The sequence below is a fragment of the Falco cherrug genome, chromosome 7 (assembly GCF_023634085.1).
Source record: "Falco cherrug isolate bFalChe1 chromosome 7, bFalChe1.pri, whole genome shotgun sequence".
Taxonomy (NCBI): domain Eukaryota; kingdom Metazoa; phylum Chordata; class Aves; order Falconiformes; family Falconidae; genus Falco; species Falco cherrug.
In genome coordinates, this window is record NC_073703.1 from 52753540 (window position 1) to 52773705 (window position 20166).

Consider the following 20166-nt stretch of genomic DNA (forward strand, 5'->3'; position numbering starts at 1 on the left):
TGCATCAGCCAGATTTTCCAATAAACCTGTTTTTTGGAAGCCAGTGCCTATGAACAGAAAATGGGATGTGCAAGAGGACTGACATTCTCTACCACAGCTTATTTTCTACAGTTTAAACACATTTCCTAGAGTTAAATGGGGCACAGCTTATACCAATATATTTTCCAACTATTAGAAAATCGCCTTGGATTCAGATAAAATATTATGGCTCCACCCTCTATGCTTTACTAATACCTAGGCTGAGAGCACAGCCTGCTTCCTAACCAGTATGAGCTGCTCCTCTTCTAATCTTAGTACCATGTCAGTGCCAGGCTGTAAAGCACTTTGGGATGAAGTTTTCTACGTAAATACAGGATATTATATTACTGTGATTAGACACTTCATGTAGAAAATGGACTGTTTTTTGTGAGAGGAGATATTAAAAAACAAAATTAAAGCCTTCCTGACCAACCCTGCAATCTGATGCAAAGAACACAAGCTGAAGAAATATACACTGTTATCAGGACCAAAATATCCAACAAACTAATGAATAATCGGTCAGATCATGTAACATCCTCATGTCTGCTGCTGTTAACTGTGTTGCGAGGTGTCCCAGGCCTATTCAAATATGTATGTCTCCTTTTCTGATCGCTACAGCTGACCCGTTGAGACATCGTAGCACAGGGAGACCTCAGCTGCCTGAAGGACTCTGCAGAACAGCCAGTTCTGGGCCCATTCCTATTGTTCTGTATCAAAGCTTTGAAGAAAGTCAGTAAGACTGAAAGGAGGAGGGTGAAAGGCAAGGTATTTCACTGCAACTGGCCATGACATTATTCACATTAACAAAGGTAATACTGTGGAAGAAACAAGGCTCACACAGGTTGTCAAGGGAAGCTGTCTCAGTTTTCCTCTTCCTCTCTAGCCTTGTTTGTTAACTATATGAAAAGCAACTACACTAGAAAAGTTGCTTATATAGCTGTCCTGATATAACTATACTGACAGTGATGGTAAGCCTAATGCCGGTAGAGGAAACCCCCCTTTCGCCAACACACCGCTGATGGATTCCTCAAGGGAAATACGCTATATCAACAAAAGCTCCTCTAATACTATTTAAAACAGCTTCGGTATTTACTGCAAGGCGACTACAACTTTGTTTAAAATTATATCCCTACCCGACTATACTTAATTTTAATGTAGAGCTAGCCTGACAACCCAGAAACGTACAGAAGATCCTTCTGTGAATTTCCTGGGAGAGCCTAGAGAATCAGTGCAGTTGTTTATACTCTGGATTTGAGAAAAGGCTGGCAAGAAATTTATCTGAAAACTTGTTTCAAGAGAAAGCTAGGAAAGGGACTATGTGAGCAAATTCTTTCCAAGGAAACATCTCTAAGCAAGCCTTCAGGAACTTCATATTCTTACACTATTAAAACAAAAAAAACAACCAACCAACCCCTCAGACCCCAAAAGTCCACTCTCTCAGCAAGGGAAGAGAAAATACTGCCTGTCTTCAACAAGGATTTAGGCATTCTGTAGTCATAATATGCTAGACATATAAACACTGTCATTCTTAGTGCATCAAAGTCAATATAGAGAATTTTTGTACTGTTGTATTAGCCAACTACATTTTTTGAGCCTGAGATAACCCAGTAAACATGCATTTTCAATATTCTATCTCATTTTTGCTCACTTGTTTGTTTCTGTTAAACCATGTTTTAAAAAATCAAAGGAATTTTGGAAGTTTGTTTAACACCACTACTTTTTGAACAGCATCACTCAGGAATTCCAGGCCTAATGAGTCTCAGATTTTGTAAAGCAGTTGGCCATAGGTTTCAGCTACAGGATACTATACTGCTTTTTTCTGGTTTTCAGTAAAGCCCATTTTCCACCAAACAAGGTTTGTGTAGGAAGCTTAGTTCCAAGTTTAGCTGAAGAATGATACTACCCATCCACAATTACAAATTATGAAGCTTAACATAGTTTTTTAGCACTGTTTTTCTAGAATAACTGTTAGTTATTAATAGATATTGAATATTTTCCATTGATTTTGTGTGGAGTATCATTACCCAGTTGTACCCTTACCTGAAGTAGGGTGATGCTACATAAAACTGCTTAGATTTTATACAGACTCTGATTCAGTCTTTTTTATTTTCTCTGAGTGATTCAACTGGTGGAACTGGCCTAAATGATTATAGGCAAGCACATGTAACCCTTTAATGGGGCGAGGAGCCATTGCAAAGTTATTTGTAGTGTATGTATGCAAATCAACTTCAGTTTGAGGTAGTCTGGGAGAAGTCTGAGGGGAATTTCCCTGCTTTATGTAATCTATTGTTGCTTCTTAGCTTCCTCTATTCACATGGCCAGGAGGCATAAGCATGACACTGCTGGTAATTTCTCAAGCTCAATCTGAAAGCAAAGACAATGTGTTCAGTGACCTACAGCAGTGTCCTCAGATGCTGGCTCAATGATATCCGGAATAAAGGAGGCCTGAAGGAGCACTGGGGGGAATAACTCGGATGGTAAGAGCTTCACTTACTGGCATACTTTGAAAGTGGTCGGCAGCCAGGCAGATCTAAGTAAAGCGCTGCCCCTCATATACAGCTCTGGCCTGCCCATATCTCTAATTTTACATATGTCAACGCATACAGAGTGCTGCACCTTGCACCTGATGGGTGCTGTCAGTTCAGTGTCCAGTCAGTGTGGGGCAGTTTCAAGACCACTGCAGATCAGACCGTGAGCACACAGCTTTGGCTGCCTTTCCCGACCATTCCCATGGGGAGGTAAGGAACAAAACTTGTCGTACCATGTGCTCAGGCTGATCTAGTCCCAGGAAAGCTATTCACTGAAATGACAGCCTGGACAAGCAGAAGGTTTAAGGCAGGTATGAGAAACAGCCTGCCTGCTAGCAGCCCGTGGAAAGCTCTGTGCCGCTAAGGCCAGACTGCTGATACCCAGGTGAGCCTGTTCAGTGCTGGGTATCGCGCTCTACCCAGTGCATTGTGCTGTACAGATTGCAGTGTTATTGTTCAAAACGGGAAGATTTATAATTCAGCAGCTATCCAGATTCTGAGAAATACACTTACCAAAACCCACAGCTAAGGGAAATACGACAGGTGAAGCAAGCTCGGTGGCAGTGAGGAGGAAGGAAATCTCCCTGCAGTGCACTGATAAGAGTGTGCTTGATATATGCTGTGCTCAATGTGGACAATCCACAACAGGGAAAACACAGGCTAGCTGAAGGAAATTCAGCTTGGAGGCCCTAGGGACTGAATCAGTCTGTTAAAATGTTTTGTTGGTTTTATTTATCACTACTTAATTAGGATGCTCAACCAACACATTGGAAAGATAGTAACTGTTAAATATTCAACAAGCTGACCTTTCAGTTAGAATATGACAAGTCTGAATAAAGTTCATGGAAAGCTTGTCCTTCCTAGGTACTCCAACAAAGGCAAAGGGAACCGGAGTGGGGACAGACAGGCAGACACACATACAAAAAAAAGAGTAAAAAAAAAAATAGCAGGGCACTATTGTGGAGACCTGGTTAAAAATCCCAGTCTTGCCACAGGCTCATTGAATGATCCCGGGCAAGTTGTTTCCTGCCCTGTGCTTCAGTTTTTCCCATCTGTAAAAACAGTACAACAATGTTGACCTTCCTGGTAAATTGCTGAGATGAATGGCTAGAAAAGCAGTAATACATTATTAATTACTTATTATTATTTCTGAGGAAGAAAATGCAAAAAGAAGAAGCCATCCATCTTTCAGGGTTTTCTTGATCCTCATAAAAAATAAAAAAGCACCACGTAATGTGAATTTCACACAACACAAAACTTTTGGCAAGCCACCTTTAAGAAGAAATAGTGGGTGCACAATTAAAAGAAAGTTAAAAGCGGGCAGACACTCAGGAAAACGTTCCAGATGGTGAAACGAGTTAGGCTGCAGAGCAGGCTCCCACAGGAAGAGGTGAAACCCCCATTGTTTGAGACATTTGAAACTGAATTCTTCAAAGTGCTGGTATATATAATACAAGGAACCGTTATGCATTGCCTTGGAAGGTTAGCAGCACTGGGACGACCTGTGAGAGCTACACCTACCATTTCTACAATTTTAAAAAGATTCTTGCCACTGTCACTATGAAGAGTTGCAGACACTCTGTTTACCAGTATAGTACCTGAGGAACATCTTCTGGGGAGTAACTACATTGTGTTTTTGCAGGGGATCGATTCAGTAACCCATAACAGATCTTTCACATTCCTACTTTGGAGATCTGAAATTTGTATATCTAAGAGGGGGAACCCACCCCTATTCTCTGTTTAAGAATTACAGTGTGCATCCTACAGACAGACTATTTATTTCCTGTATTACAATCTAATGAAAAACTGGGTGGCTTGTTTTTTACAAGCAGTGGTTTGTAGAAGAAATACCATGCTTTTAATGGGAACCAAATGAGCAATCATTACGTAAATGGCATTATGAGACACAGAGCTAATGTTGAAATGTTAAACGCTCTGGGTCAAACTCACTAAAATGGGAACTGGCAGCGCCCGTGCTGGAACATTGGGGTTTCTCCACACTCAGATACTACTGCAAACATTTCCCGCTGCTGCTAATGCTGGTTCAGCTCCTCTGGAGGTAGCTGTGGAGGGAGTCTGACTGCTTCTGTTGTTACTGGCACTTAAAATCTTAAGACCTTCTCTGAAATCCAAATTCAAAGCTTTGGGCCAATTTTATTGATACAACTTGGTTTACTGGTTGGATCAGGTAGAGGAAGAAAATTTTTAAAAGGAGCTTAGAATTAGAGTTTTAATACCTTCATTTCCTCTTGGTCTCATACCTGCTGGTATACAAAAAAAGAGGTGAGTTGATTCAGATGGCATATGTGCACTAGTGACCCTATCTTACTGTACTCACTTGGGCAGGACAGCCATGGAGTGCTCCTGATCCCCTCTCAGCCCCTCTGGCAGGAGCGCTGCAGCCCGGAGTGGCGGGGCTGTGCACCCCGGCACGCCTCGCCTGCTGCCCCTGCGTGGGAGGGCTGGCACTGCCCGCATGCTGCCCCAGTCCCTGGCCAGAGACGCAGCAATTTCCTCAGGAATGAATCACGAACAAAAAACCAAGCAGGAGCTATTTATGAAGTTTTCTTCTCCCCCTGCAACTGTCCTGCCCAGTATCATATTCCTAACAGTTTATTCTTCAAGAATTTAGTCATCTACGGTTTCAGTGACTCATGTGATGAACCTTCCATCCATTTCCTGGAAAGAGTCCTGTGCTGTCCTCTACATCTCCCTGCCATTTTCCTCAAGGGTCTTATTCTTGCTATTTTTTAATGTAGTTCAGCTTTCCTCCATTTTTGGGGTGGAGGAGGGAGCCAAAAATACCTTGAGTGCGCCCAAATTTGCAGTGTAACGGGAAAGTGGAGTGGTGAAAGAAACGTCTCGAAACCAAAGATGGGCACTGAACTAGAGGGTTTCTTTTGGAAGTAGCCGCCTCTTGGGCTGAAAGCTGGTTTAGAAGGAGCTGCTGTAGGAAGAGCTGTGTGGTATGGTATGGTCATGAATTTATCAGGGCTATATGCTGTAAAATGAAGATGAAAAGCACTTGAAGGCGGGTGTGACTCACCCTGGGCAAATGCCACTGATGGCAAGGACCCTGACACAAACTACTGAATTAATTGGGCTGGATGGGAACCAAAGTAACCATTTTACATACTGTGAAAGACACTTCTGTGCAGAAAACAACTGCTTCCTTTTCCTGATCAAAAAGAAATTTCAAAAGCTGCTCACAGACAGCTTGAAGGATACTTCAGCAAACTCTGATCTAAGTAGGGGTGTGCTATGCCTACAGCAGACAGCTGCCTGGGCATCAGTGATGCCCAGACCACACCTCCTGGCCTATACAGAAGTGCTACCTGTGCGTATTTATGTTACAGTTAAAACAGCGGGGGTCTAGCATTCTTCTTAAAATACTCAGAAATGTGTGTGAGTGTAAGCGTATCAACATAATTACACAAGTCTGAATGTACAGTGCTTGTACATTGTAGACCTATGCCTTCTACGCTTAAGTCAGCAGCCTAGGCATCCTCATTTATGCTGACTTGCAACAGGGCTAGTTAAGGAATTTGCAGATCTGCCTGACGGAGACAGGGCCAACCTGTCCAGCATTCTTAGAGGACGATTTCAGTGCTCAGTTATACCAGTATAACTGGCACATGTACTGGCGTGTGTGCATACACACACACACACACACACACACACACACATATATGCACATATATATATAAATGTCAGTACATAGACACTGACTTGCATAACACGCTTGTTCTCTTTAAAGGGATATGGTGTCAGGTCAAAGTTGGCCCGACATTCTTATTAAAAAAACCAACAAACTTCTACAAGCCTTGATTCCAACAGAAATGTTTCCATGATTTATTTTAAGAAGGGAACATTCCCCTGCAGTGCTCACCACAACCCAAACATTGCAGCACTGTGCAAGAGCATGAGAATCATAGAGGAAACTGAAGAATCTATTTTCACTGCTCCAGAAGACAACTATAAAAAGTAAATAAACAGCAGAAGCAGTGACAAATAGATCTGATTTTAGTGGTGGCTGCAGTGTTATCTATAGTATGGCTAAGGAGACTAGACTTGAAGCATGCATGCTTTTCCACTGATTTCTACAAGATGTGTTACTAAATGTGAGATGGGGACTCGTGGGAGCCATCTACACTGTAAGAAAGAGATTTATTTTTCTTTGGTTGATCCTTCCTGCTCCTCACACCTTACCTTCCACATCTGAGAAACTGAACAGCAGAGTAGAATAAATTGCCTTGCTGTTTTTGAAGCTAGAAAATAAACTGAAGCTTGGGCAAACTATCCAGGGAACAGACCACTCATTTGTAGGACAGCTCTCATATGCTTGAAAGTAATGGGAAAAGTCTTTCCCTTAAATATCTGGAACTCTCTACAGAAAGGGGAACCTGCCTTCGGTGCTACTACCTGTTCCTTTGCTCAAGTTTGCAAAAAGCAGCAAGCACTAGGAGAATTAAAGAAAGAACTACTGAACGAGCACATACTTTCCTGACATAACTCCCGACTGCGTGGACACACACATGCATGCAGACATACAACACTGCACACAGCTCCTCAGTCTGAAAGGTCTGTGTACCGAGGAGAGAGAGAAAAAATGAGTGAAGCCTGCCCAAAAGGGCCTGTAAAGAGTGATCTTGTGGCAGATTAGCGATTTCACCAGAAAGTTTTTGGAAGCCGTAAACAGGAAATGGTTAAGTAAAAGCAGGTGGAGCATGCTGACTGCAGGAACAACGCAGGAAATAGCTGAGCGTCTGAATGGATGCAAAAAAAATGCTCTTCTGCTCAGTCCTTGGCAGTCACAATACTCCCGCCCCTCCTTCTCCTGGTCCTCCTTCACTACCCTTATCTTCCCAAGCTACAGAGTCTCGAAGCCTGCAAACACCTTTTGCTTGAGTAATCTGTCCTCCTTAAATTTCAGAATCGTCACAGGAAAGTTGAGAGGTTCTGCCTGGATGGTAAAAGACAAGAGGGACTCACCTATGGCACAAAGGATGAATCAGAAGCAGCCAGCAGCACCCACTGCCTGCCAGGAGCTTCAGGTCCCAGGAGCCAGAACAGTGTCTCTGGCTACTGCCCCAGCTGCTGTGGTCCCAAGTGTATTTAGCATAACAGTCAATCACAGAAACATTATTCCTATGGCCCCATTCATTCTAGGGGCTTAGCAAAGCACTTAGCTGCAGGAATCATTCTCCATCTCTACTGAAACACTGTCTCTTCTGGGGCAGAGCACTGCAGCTGTTTAATAGCTCACAGCAACATCACACAAGCAGATGGAAAAGAAAGCGAAATGTGTAAGAAGCGTTCTTTCCACTTTCCTTCTAACCCTTCCTTTCTCTCCTCTTTGTCCACAGGAATTTGTGCCAATTCCAGACAACTCCAGATGTGTGTCTTTCCCACCAGTATCTGCAGAGACTTGGCTCTGGAGACGGGGATCTGCTTGCCAGCATACCGCCTCCTGGTGCCTTCAGCCCCAAGGGTCAAGTTCCTGCTGCCACACTCATCCCGGGCTGTGCTGCCGGACATGCTGTGGGATGGAGGGCAGACATGTTGGTAAGGAACAAGTCTGCTTTCTTCTAGATGAGTATAAAGTTGATCTAAAATTGTTTAACATAGACAAGACACTCTTGCCTTCAAAGTATACTAAACAGTCACATTAAAGCCCTGTGGAAGGTTAAGAAAGCAGCACATAGGTTAGTTTGAATAATTTTGACCTTGTCTACGTTTGAAGTATTAGTTGGTAAAGCTATGCTGGCAGACTACTCTTGGATATTTCTCCTGATCTCCTAGATTTAAATTGAAAAAAAATCTGTTTCTTCTTATATTCTGAGCAAATAAAACACTCATGGCAAATTGGCTTCTATGGAGTTATAATTGCACAAAGTTTTTTCTGGTAGAGAAATCTTTCTCTTTTTTGACATTGTTATTTTGGCAAAAGTTCCCAGGTGTTATTGGGAGCTCAAACTTCTGCTGCCTTTTCTACATCTTTTAAAACACAATTACTATATACAACCTCACACTTTTTAAGTTCAAGCTCTTAAATCCTAGCCTTTGGGAGTAAGGTTCAAACTCACCCTGCCCAGTCTCAGTATCTCACACTGCCCAGGCCACACCTTCCCAGGGGTACCCTGAGAACAGTCGTGATCAGAGTCTGGCATCCCACACCACTGCTCCCGTGGGAGGAGGGAGGGGGCACTGCCAGGGCAGAGGTTGGTGTGGCACTTTCCGCAAGTGCCACCACACTCATCTAAGATGTCATGGGGCATAAGTGCACAGACAGGATGCATCCCATCAACTTCAGGTGGATGGCAGGACAGTTTCAGGGAGTTAAGCCTTGGCACTGACCTTTGGGAAAAACCAGTCTGTGATTCATACGCATCTAAGTAACCGAGAGAAAGTAATTGCAATGACCTGGACAAAAATAAACAGGTGTTTCTTTCCCGCTCCTTTCACAGTTTCTGCTTCCCTGCACCCTCACCCACATTTTTTTTGCTCTTAAGTCGTTGAGAAAAACGGCAGGAATGAGGTTTCTGGTATAATTACAGTTTGCTGAGAAAATCGCAGCCTGCAGCAGTAATTCCTTTAGTACTAGAGACAGATGCTGCTGAGGTCTAATCACAGTCTTCCCACTAACCAGGCCCTGAGTCTAATCTGTCATCAGCTGCGAGGCCGCTGGCTCCCGCCGCGCGTGTGAACCCAAGCTGCTCCGCTCATTCCTCTCCCCTCGTCCCGAGCCAGGCAGTGCCAGAGGGAGGGTATGTTTCCATTCACTCCTTGCCCTCAGCTACAGCCATACTACAACTTCAATGCGTTGCTTATCTCTCCTCCATGCCTAGTATCAGGACCACTCAAAGTCTAGCTGGTAAGGACTCAAGTAGTTGTTTTCAACTTACAATGCTGCATAGCGACTGCAGCTCAAAAATACAATTTAAACTGAGATAAGTTGAAGGAGAGGCTTAATGAGAATGGTCTGTAGCTAATTCCTCCTTCCAAAACGTATGGTATTTTCTGCTTACTAAGAGGACAAGGCTGCACTCAGTGATGGATCATATAACCTCCATATGTTAACACCGAAAAACAAGAGTATGAGTGCTGATGAGCACAGGAGGAGGAAGAGGGAAAAGCAGAACTGGGCATATTGAAAAAAGAGCCAGGAGAGAGCATACATGTAAGGAGAGACTGCACAAATCTCTCCTACATGTTGGATGCAGCTGGCATTGCCATCAAATGTTTTGTATTTGACATTCAAAGAGCACAGGGCCACAACTCTGGACTTCTCTGTGCTGGTGAAAGCAGCTTGAGAAAGAACAGACCTCACCAGCTCAGGATTGCCCCTGTGCAGGCAAAAGTCACCATAGTACTGGATTAATATCTTTAAACTGGATTCTGGTCATGGAAGGAAACTGACTGAAGAAGTTTATTTCAAAGGCATGTTGCTGTAGCATGAGCGAACCAGTGAGAACTGGGAAAGTCCTCAATCTGGTACCCACCTTCCAGCATCCGTATAGTTAACAAATGCCCTGAAGTAGCAAGGAAGATGCCAGGTTTGGGGGGCATAGGCTAAACCACTGTGTTTTGCATAAGTAGCTCTTAAGAAAGACATAAAGGAATAGAGTAGGTCATCATTTCTGGTCAGAGACGAAAGCATATTAAAGGAGCTGACTTTCTGTAGCAGCCTGTGGCCAACTCAATTTCTTTGTGTTCAGCTTTTTCCGAATCTGCACATGGTAGTACCAGATATCTGCTCTGCAGTAAAGGCATGCATGGCAGCTTCTCAGCCACCGACAGATCGAGGGGAACAGAAACTGTAGCACAAAGTCTCAGAGAGGGGGAAGGAGTGACTCATACAGGAAGAAAAACAAAGCAAAGATGAACTTTGAGCGTAAGAGAAGAGGTAGAGTGTTAGCTGTAAATCAGTTTCCTTGCACTCAGAAGGGTGGGTATTACAGTGAGAGGAGTTGTACTTGACACTAATGGAAGTCCAAGGAAGCTTGATTAAGATTAAATGCAGTCACAGGCCAACACAGAAAAGGGGCTTTAAGGCGAAAATCAAAGACAGGAAGTGACTAAGTAGGTCAGGAGCTGCGGGTAGTGAGCTGGATAGATTAAGTGGGACTTGGAGCAACCAAGTTAGCCCTGCTAAGGACAAGTGATAACACTTACAATGTCACCAAGTTTAATGAATCTGACTCTGAAATCACCTTACAGGCCTTGATAGCAAATCAGAGACTGCTGAGTTCTAATAGTATCTACATCAGAGCAGATACTATATGTGTTTTAACAAGAGATCAGTTTTACAGTCACTTTTTGACCCTGCCAAGCTTCCTGTAAATAGTGCACTGTTTTGTCTGAACAGGATTTCTTCTTAAGGAGCTAGGAAAAATGAACTGACTAATAGAAACCGTGAGACACTGAGAAGGGCTGCTACTACATGTTGAAAAGACAGATGCAATGGAAAACCTTCTTTCCACCCCTAAATTCAATAAGTCTTTGACTTAACAGCTTTGTTCACATCCAGGGCAGCCAGAAGAGAACAGTCACCTTGTATTTTTGTACCTGCTGAGAAAACCCTAGATTGTATGTGTGCACTGGGACAGCTCCATGTGTGTCTATTCCAACTTCAAAGAGGCTTTCAATGCTCTTTCAGATGTAGGGTGTGAGGAAGGGTGAGAACTGCTAAAGCTAGCCCCATCCTCATTAAATCTTTGCCCTCTGTGGAGCAAGCATGCACGTGGAGAGAATAGAAGATATGCATGAGCAACTGAGCATCTGTGATCTCATGACCTTTGACTGTTGTATTATGGGAAATGTATTCTCTGGTTGCTATGCTTTTCTAATTCATTTGTATTTTTCCTTCAGTGACTCCCTTGTATTTTCTTTGGTGCTCCTGTGTAATGGTTTCAAGGAACCACAGATATCTCCCAGTTAAGCATGCATACAATAGCTTTAATTAAATATTTGCAAGTATCCCACAGTAATGCAAGGGAAAGGGAAAGCAAACATTGTTCTCACTTGTACCTATCTCTTCTGAGCCCTGGGTTGGGTGGAAGCATCTGCACTACTGCCCTGTAAGTCCACTTCTAACCTGTTGTGAAATGAAGGCTTTTGGGTCCTGCTGCTCTGCATGTAAGCACTTTGGGTATTTCACTCCCATTTAAAAAGATCACCTGTGAAAGGCACCCTGCTGAAACTTTTCAGGCTAGGCTAGAAGGAAAAATAAATAAATTAGGGTAGACATTCTTCACTTTAAACATCGGAGAATAAGGTCAAAAGTGTCTTTAATAATTTTTTAAAATCACTAAGATGCTATAGGGAGAACAGCACAAAAGCACAAGTTTTGATCTTCTTCAGTATTCTGAAATTAGTATTTTGTGTTCTCTGTGCCATTGGCACAATCTCAGTCTTGGTGCCACCCTCCACAATGAGTTACCTATTTATTCCTCTTTTAAATGGGGATCTTTGCTTCTTTTACGAGGAGTTAACTACATCATTTTGTATGTATAAAAGAAAGCTGCAAAGTATTTTTGTTTTAATTTCAGACATATAAAACAAATATACATAAGGGAAATGAAATGTGCAAAGGGAACTTTCATCATACAAAGACGGAGGAATAAGGAACAGGATGCAAAGGTTATCAGTCAGTTCTTTAAGTCAAATACAAGACAATTCTACAGCACAGAACGTAGTGAGTTTGTTTAGAGGAAGAATCTTTCTTTTCTATGATATGGAAGAGTTAACAGTAGCTGCAAGGATAGCCATGAGGCTAACACTAGTGATTAGTGTTAATACTTAGTACTAGTATAAAGTACTTGTCTTCAATTTTTCAATGACTGACATCATTATTACTTCAAAGTTGACACAAGCTAATTTGAAAACACTTTGGCCTGGCTGTACATACTTTACTGCAAGTCCATCCACTACTTCTCAGTGACTCCCAGTGATAACATATATCAGAAAAGATAAGACTGGAAAGAAAAATTAAAGGCCAGTTTGATGAGAGAATAAAGAAACCGTGCTTCTAACTTTGATCTTGGCTATTTCCCTGCACTGAGACCAGAGGCATTGCCAGTTTTTGCAGTCTGACACGTGAGATTTGGGCAGGGGTTGTGCTGAGCAGAGGCTGGCATAGCTTTGCTGGAACTTGAGCCGCAGTGAGAGGGAACAGAAAGCATGGGTTGTTTCCCTCACGTAGAAAGGCACAAATGACAGCAGGGCTGTCTGAGAAGATTGAGAACTGCTGACACTAGTAACAGGAACTGGCAGCTGCAAAGGAGAGTAGGAGTGGGATGAAAAGCAGTCTTACAAAGCAAGGAGGAAAGGCAGCCAGGGAAGATCTAAAATTGGGAGCAGCTAACAAATGCTGACAGAGTCTTTTCCTCTTTCCTCAAGGGCTTGATCCTGAGCATATTCAAGCCAAGATAAATATTCCTACAAGGATTTCTGAGATATTTTTAATGAAGATTTCTACTCTGCCCCTCTCTTAATCTGCCATCTGCATTTCCACTGCATCTTCACAAGATGCTTCTTAAAAATACACCTGGTTTTGATGATGGCTGGGAGTCAAGAGGTTTATTCTCAGAGCTGTGTGAAGAAGAGGTTGGATCTACATTTCATCCTCCTCCTTCATCTCTGCCATGTCTGCCTGATGCCTATATTCCAGCCTGTTGTACCTCATCTGTCAGTCTTCTACATGAAATGACTGGCAGATTGACCATCTTCAGTTCACTGTTGCTTCTCTGTCTCCTAGTAAATTGCAGTTGTGAATCTCTTGCATCAAAACCCAAGTTATTTTTTTGCTTCCCATCCTATCAGGTACTCCATGGACTATTTCTGGCCTTCTCCTCTAGCAGTGACAGCTGATTTATATCACCAAGGCTAAGGCCAGGGAAATTGATGCCCAACTTTCTCCCACGGGGATGAGTTTTTATGGATGGCAGTTAGTTAACTATTTTCACTATACAGGTACCAAAAATACCCAGCCCATCTCTGCAACACTAATTAAGGCCCATGGGGATGATGATGCAGTAATCTTAGGCCTTGGGCCACCGTAAGTGCACTTAGACTTCTTTGGTTCTTCTTCCCTTTAGCAGTAGTAAAGTTCCACTTCACTTTAGTAAGTAATAACTACTTTTATTCTTCAAATATATAAGCAACTTGAAGCTAAAGCTCAAAGTTCAGTGCAGTCCCTTAACTCTGTGACTTAAAAAGTGCAAATTACTGAAAAATGCTTCCCTAAATTTTCTGTTTCCTTGGGATAAGGAAGGGAAGTGAAAGAGGAGAGAACAGTGATTAGTGAATTCTTTACAACTTCCTTTTACTAGCTAGTTCTAAAGTAGGGTGTTTTTTTTTTTTTCTCCTGAAAAAGTCATCCCTGACAGAAAAGCAGCTGCAAGTGTAGAGAGCCATCCGTTCACTCGACTGCAGTGTTCATGCTGCCTGTCACCCTGTTGAGTTCCCAAACAGACTAGGAAACAAGAAGACAGAAAGATTGAAAAATGAGAGTATAAATACTCCGCAGGGATCTGGTAAGACAGCAAAGTAATGGTGGTGGAAAGGAGAATGTCAAAAGTTAATCCCAGGTGTAATACCTCAGAAGTCAGATGCAATGTTGTGAAAGGTGTTGTTCATCTAATATTTATGTTTTGTTTTCCCTCCGCAAACTTTAAGGTAGGCCTTAGCCAGTGAATGCTGCATTCTCAGTAAATGCCTGTCACAGCCTGTTGTTGCCTTTCCAAGTTTCTTATTCAATAGCACATTTTTTCCTTGTTTTTAAATGCCTGCCGGAGTCTTAAGATGAGGAGTTTTTAACCTAACAATAAACCACCTGCATTTTATTAAGACTTGGGACTTAAGTTCCACCTCCCCCAATTTTATTGAAGTGTTGCCATTATTTGGGTTAACGCTTTCATAGTCAGTTTTGCTTTGAAAATGAAGTTATGCCTGCTACACATAGCCCAGTTCCACAGTCCTACATTGTGGAACCCACTCTGAGACCGACCCCGGGGAGTCCGTCCAGCGCTGATCGACAAGGTGTACAGACCCTCTAAAGCACAGCTGCAAACTCCACACCCTCCCTAGCACAACAGCCCTGCATCCATGTATCCACTGGCAACATATAACTTACAATGAAAATGTTCTTACCAGCCACTCTTGTTTGAAGAGTAAGATTTTTGAGTTGTATCATAGGAACTTAATTCAGCTAACCTAAATGCAGTCAGGAATTTAAGTTACAAACTGTTATGTGTCCTCAAGCATTCTTATGGCCATTCTTTATAGGTGGCCCAGTCATCATACTCCATCTGTGCTACCCAAATACTGGTCAGGTATATTTAATTCTATAGGTCGTTATTATTTATTATACAGTCTGATGTATTAGATACCGGTGTGATTTATACTAATACATCCCTACAACACTAGTCTAGGAGATATTATTGCATACTGTGGTACTCATAAAAGGAAAAGCACAAAGTTTGTGTTGCTCTTGTAAACAAATAATTTCTGTTCATACATACATACCAGTATATGATTTCAAAACTGTTTAGATATCAATAATCATTGGAAATGGCCTTTATAAACCCACATCGTGGCACAGCTAGTTTTAGGGACATAAAACTATCACTACTGCATAGAATGTTATATGATGTGGGGATCCAGTAGACTGGGACATGTAGCAGTGAAAGTCATCTGGTGTGAGAGCAGCAGACAGCCCCTATGACCTAGCACTAGCTCTGACCACAAACCAGGGAGTGCACACTTGTGTGCCTGTTGAGGAGCACAGCTTGCCTCATTGGCCATTTGGAAAGACAAAGGATTAACATAATTTATAAAGATCTTTCATATTTGAGTCATGACTCACAACTTTTCGACTCAGTGTAAATATTCATAAATAATCACTCTGAATTGCTTTGTAAATATCTTTTCAAAGTCTCTCTTAAACCAAATTGGGATAGAAATTGCATTTGTTTGAGTTTGCACCCTTTAGCTTTAGGAAGCTGTGATTTACATTGCTGTGTAAATTACATCTGCTCATAAGCTGTGGTTTGAAAACACTGCACGTGTGGTATCAAATGTGTGCAAATAGAGAATTATATGCCATTATCAGTCACCTACATGCAAATGTAAACTTCATTTTTTGTGCAATATTTGAAGTCATGTTATTATGCAGCATAAACTACAATCATCTACTCTCTACTTAGACAGCAATCCAAACAGGGATTGCAATGCCTTTGCAATAATTTTCAAATAGCCATATAATCAGGTACCCCAGTCAGGAATGTAAGTTACAAACTGTTACGTGCCCTGAAGCATGCTTATGGCCATTCTTTATAGGTGGCCTGGTCACCATACTCATTACTTTTGAGTAAGTAAAGGTGGGGGGTTGTACTTTGGAGTTGTGTTTGTTGATAAAAGAGGTGGGTTTTTTATAGCAATCTGGAAGAGCAGAGGTTTTTCAGCTTTACTTTTGTCATGTATCTGTAGCTTCTTTTTGAAGTTGTTACCAGATCAGCCAGAGCCAGCATTGTATAATCCCAAGATCTAGAAGTAGGGAGGTGGTATAGTCAACCAGTCACATGGTATTTTCCAGCATTAATAGGGGGTTGTTCCCTGTAACAGGTTTGCCCTATTTTTCTTCCTCCAAGTGTATCAACACAGAGTGTCAGCAAAAGTTTTCTATTTCATAGTCTTGCTCCTATTTTCATCTCTTTTTATATAAATTCTCTTAAAATCTATTAATAAAAAAGTTCTGCTTTAAATTACAAGTTTATTTCTTTTCAGTCTTGACTGTATTTTCCTTTTGAAAAATACTTCTACAAAGCTTTCATCAGAAGACCCAACATTACTTACAAGCACTGTTAATGAAGCCCAACAAAACGATTATGCAGAAGCTATTATATTCTTTACTTTTCATAATAAATTACAGATAAATTAATAAATGACTCCATCAAGGTTGTACAGTGAATTAAGGGTAGCATCTGGAAGTGTTGCCTAGGAACTTTGACACCCACACTCCTACTGAAATTATATGCCCTGAAAACATTGGGACTGTCTCAGACCCACTCTGCACTACCAACATTCCTCTCATATGACTGAAGTGTTTTTAGGCTATGAAAATTAAAGAAAAGGAAAAATAATGTAAATCAATGTCTGATTCTACATTGTTTTCCCCTCTGAGGTTAAAAGACTTTTTCTTCTTGTTTTAATTTTTTCTTACAGTAGATATTGGCAGGCTGAAAGTTGAAATAAAATAGGAAAAATAACAAGCATATTTTGAGTGATTACTCAACTGGGGTCCTTTGTGACAGGAAATGCAGCTGCGTGACTAATGGACCTGACTTTCTTTTGGCTTCCTTCCCCCTTCAAAGATCTTGTTTACTGCCCCAGCCAATTTTTTTTTTTAAATTGCTAGAAGCTAGCAATTTTCCAGGAAAAAAAAAAAAAGATCTTTGCAAGAGGCAAAGGCAGTAAATCTTACAAAGATCAAGGGCTACAGAGCTCTCCCCCATCTACTCCTTTTAGCCTTCCAGGCTTGAGTCATGTCATATCTTCCCCCGCTCCGGTCTGAACATGTGTCTAGCAGATCTTTCTGCTTTGGTGAGGGGAGGGATTATGCGAATCACATTTACAGCATCTAACCCTGGAATACATAAAGGAAGGACTAATTCCATTAAGGAAACCCGGGGCCTCCTAAGCCTCTTGCATTTTGTCTTTTTTTTATTATTTTTCCTCATTCTCTCTTTTTAACAGCAGTTGTGTGCCCATACTCCACAATGACATGGCTGTTAAATGGCAGCTATTGAGATCTGAAACAGCACAGTCCATTAGTAAGGGGCCATGGAGCTTTAAATGTTCGCATTTGGCCTACTTTGTGAGTCTGCTTTGTTGAGCTTCCTAGGTAATAGCAGGTAGGCCAGGACCTGAACATCCCCTGAACTGGAAAGGAATAAGAACCATGCATCCAAGCTTCACAGCAGGCCCTTATCCCTATAGTTCAGTGCAATGAAACCCTGAGCTCCCTCTCAGTAATGGGGGGTGTTGGGCATACGGTTGGATAGAGTATCTAAACAAGCAGGGTCTTGTCATCTGTGCCTGGCAAGAACATGGAGCAGATCCTCCTGGAAATTATGCTGAGGCACATGGAAAATAAGGAGGCAATTGGTGACAGACACCATGGCTTCACTAGTGTGAATCATGCCTGACAAATCTGGCGGCCTTCAACAATGGGGTTACAGCATTGGTGGATAAGGGAAGAGCAACCAACGTCATCTACCTGGACTTGTGCAAAAGCATTTGGTACTATCGCACATGACATCCTTGTCTCTAACTTGGAGAGACATGGATTTGATGGATGGACAATTCACTGGATAAGGAATTGGCTGGATAGTCACACTCAAAGAGTTGTGGTCAACAGTCTGATGTCCCAGTGGAGGCCAGCGAGTGGCCTCCTCAGGAGTTGGTACTGGGACCGGCACTGTTTAACATCTTCATCAGCGACATGGACAGTGGCATTAAGTGCACCCTCAGCAAGTTTGCCAACGATACCAAGCTGTGTGGTGTGGTCAACATGCTGGAAGGAAGGGATGCCATCCAGAGGGACCTCAACAGGCTTGACAGTTGGGCCTGTGCAAACCTCATGAAGTTCAACAAGGCCAAGTGCAAGGTTCTACATGTGGGTCAGGGCAATCCCAAGCACAAATACAGGCTGGGCAAAGAACAGGTTGAGAGCAGCCCTGATGAGAAAGACTTGGGGGTGTTGGTAGACAAGAAGCTCAACATGTCCTGGCAATGTGCGCTTGCCCCCAACATGAAAAGGACATGAACCTGTTGCTGCAAGTCCAGAGGAGGGCCACAAAGATGGTCAGAAGTCTTAAGCACCTCTCCTATGAAGACAGGCTGAAAGAATTGGGGTTGTCCAGCCTGGGGAAGAGAAGGCTCCGGGGAGACCTTAGAGCAGCCTTACCATAACTAAAGGGGGCCTACAAGAAAGCTGGAGAGGGATTTTTCAAAAGGGCATGTGGTGATAGGACAAGGGAGAATGGCTTTAAGATGAAAGAGGGTAGATTTAGATTAGAAATGAGGAAGAAATTCTTCACTGTGAGGGTGGTGAGGCACTGGAACAGGTTGTCCAGAGAAGTTGTGGATGCCCCATCCCTGCAAGTGTTCAAGGCCACATTGGATGGGACTTTGAGCAACCTAGTCGAGTGGAAGGTGTCCCTGCCCATGGAACTAGATGATCTTTAAGGCCCCTTCCAACCCAAACCACTCTATCACTCTATGATCCTTTTGAAGGTGTCAACAGGAGATGCATACCCTGAAGGACAGACGTACTGAGCCCTGTGGAGGGGCACAGTGGGCTGATGGAGGTGCCTGAGCTGTGAAGGGCTTTCAAGAACAAGTGCCCAATAAAGCAAACACGATGTTTACTGGCGTGAAGGTGGGCACTGACACAGGAGCCTCTGTGCTTCTAGCAGCAGTGCCAGCACCAGCCATACCACAGAGGAAACAGGTAAAACTGTGGACTCATAGTTTAGTATTAATGCTCTGAAACTAATAGCAGGGTTTATTCCTGCAAGGGGGTTAGAAGCTTAGCCAGACAGGTAAACAATAGCCTCGAATATCATCATCTAAGAGAAGTGGGAGCCATTCTTCAGCTTTCTCAAGAGGCCCTTCTCTTTGGAAAGCTGGGGGATCAAGTCATTGAAAGAGAGTTTGAGGGCTGCTCCACAATCTACAACATTGGCATAGTTCCCTGTGCCCTGTAGCAGAGGCTAAAAAAGGAGGTGAATATATTCATTACCATAAACTGCACAGAGGAACCATCAGAACGGGTATTCTAAGAAAAGAGATGAAACCTTTGCTTATGAATAGACCTAAAAGAATTGAATACATGTGTACAGAGGGATCATTTTCCACTACCTACAAGAGGAAAAATCTCTGGGGAAGTGGCTGATGCCAAGTATTTTCTTATGCTTCATGTGTCAGCAGGGTCTGGCAGAAGCCCTTAAAAAACAGAGCACACATTTTGTGCAAATTGAGAATCACAATTTCTGGTGATTTGGATTGCTTCACCAAACTTGAGATGTTTCTCCAAAAATACAGCAGATGTTTGATGATGTACCAAGTTTTCAGCATTTACACAGATCAGATGATGTTAAGATCAGCAGAAAAAAATAACAGAATAACACAGTAAAAGGCTTCAGAGCTGTCCTGAAAAAAACACTAAGCTGGGCTAGACAGACAGAAATGTTCATTTCTTACAACAGCTACAAAATGCTGGGGAGAGACATTATCATAGTAAGCTATAGAGCAAGGTTACAGAGGAGTTGGACTGGGTGCAGAAGTGGTGGGCACAAGGACTCACTGGAATGAGAACTTTGTGTGTATAACCTGGCTGTGTGACCCGCCAACCTCAGGGAACTGCTATAAAAAGACAGACTTTGACTACAAAGCTTAACAATTCCAGAGACTGAAGGAGGTTGTTAAAAAGGATGTGGCCTTGAGGTATCTTAACACTACACATGAGACAGTTGTCCCCAGAAGAGAACTAGCCTAATCCTCTTGCAGCTATATGGTCAAAACTGAAGGTCAGTAATGTCTGTGCAATGGATGC

The 20166-nt window shown here is 42.5% G+C and overlaps 1 protein-coding gene and 1 long non-coding RNA gene across 9 annotated transcripts in view; one reads left to right on the plus strand and one right to left on the minus strand.

Annotated features, from left to right (window-relative positions):
* RAD51B (RAD51 paralog B) overlaps positions 1-20166 on the minus strand; it is a 428481-nt gene that overhangs the window by 30258 nt on the left and 378057 nt on the right. The window lies entirely within an intron of this gene.
* Positions 1-20166, plus strand: part of LOC129736581 (uncharacterized) — a 28736-nt gene that overhangs the window by 1272 nt on the left and 7298 nt on the right. The window contains exon 2 of the long non-coding RNA XR_008733379.1: positions 7913-8111. This is a non-coding gene — a long non-coding RNA (uncharacterized LOC129736581). The remainder of the gene's footprint in view (positions 1-7912; positions 8112-20166) is intronic.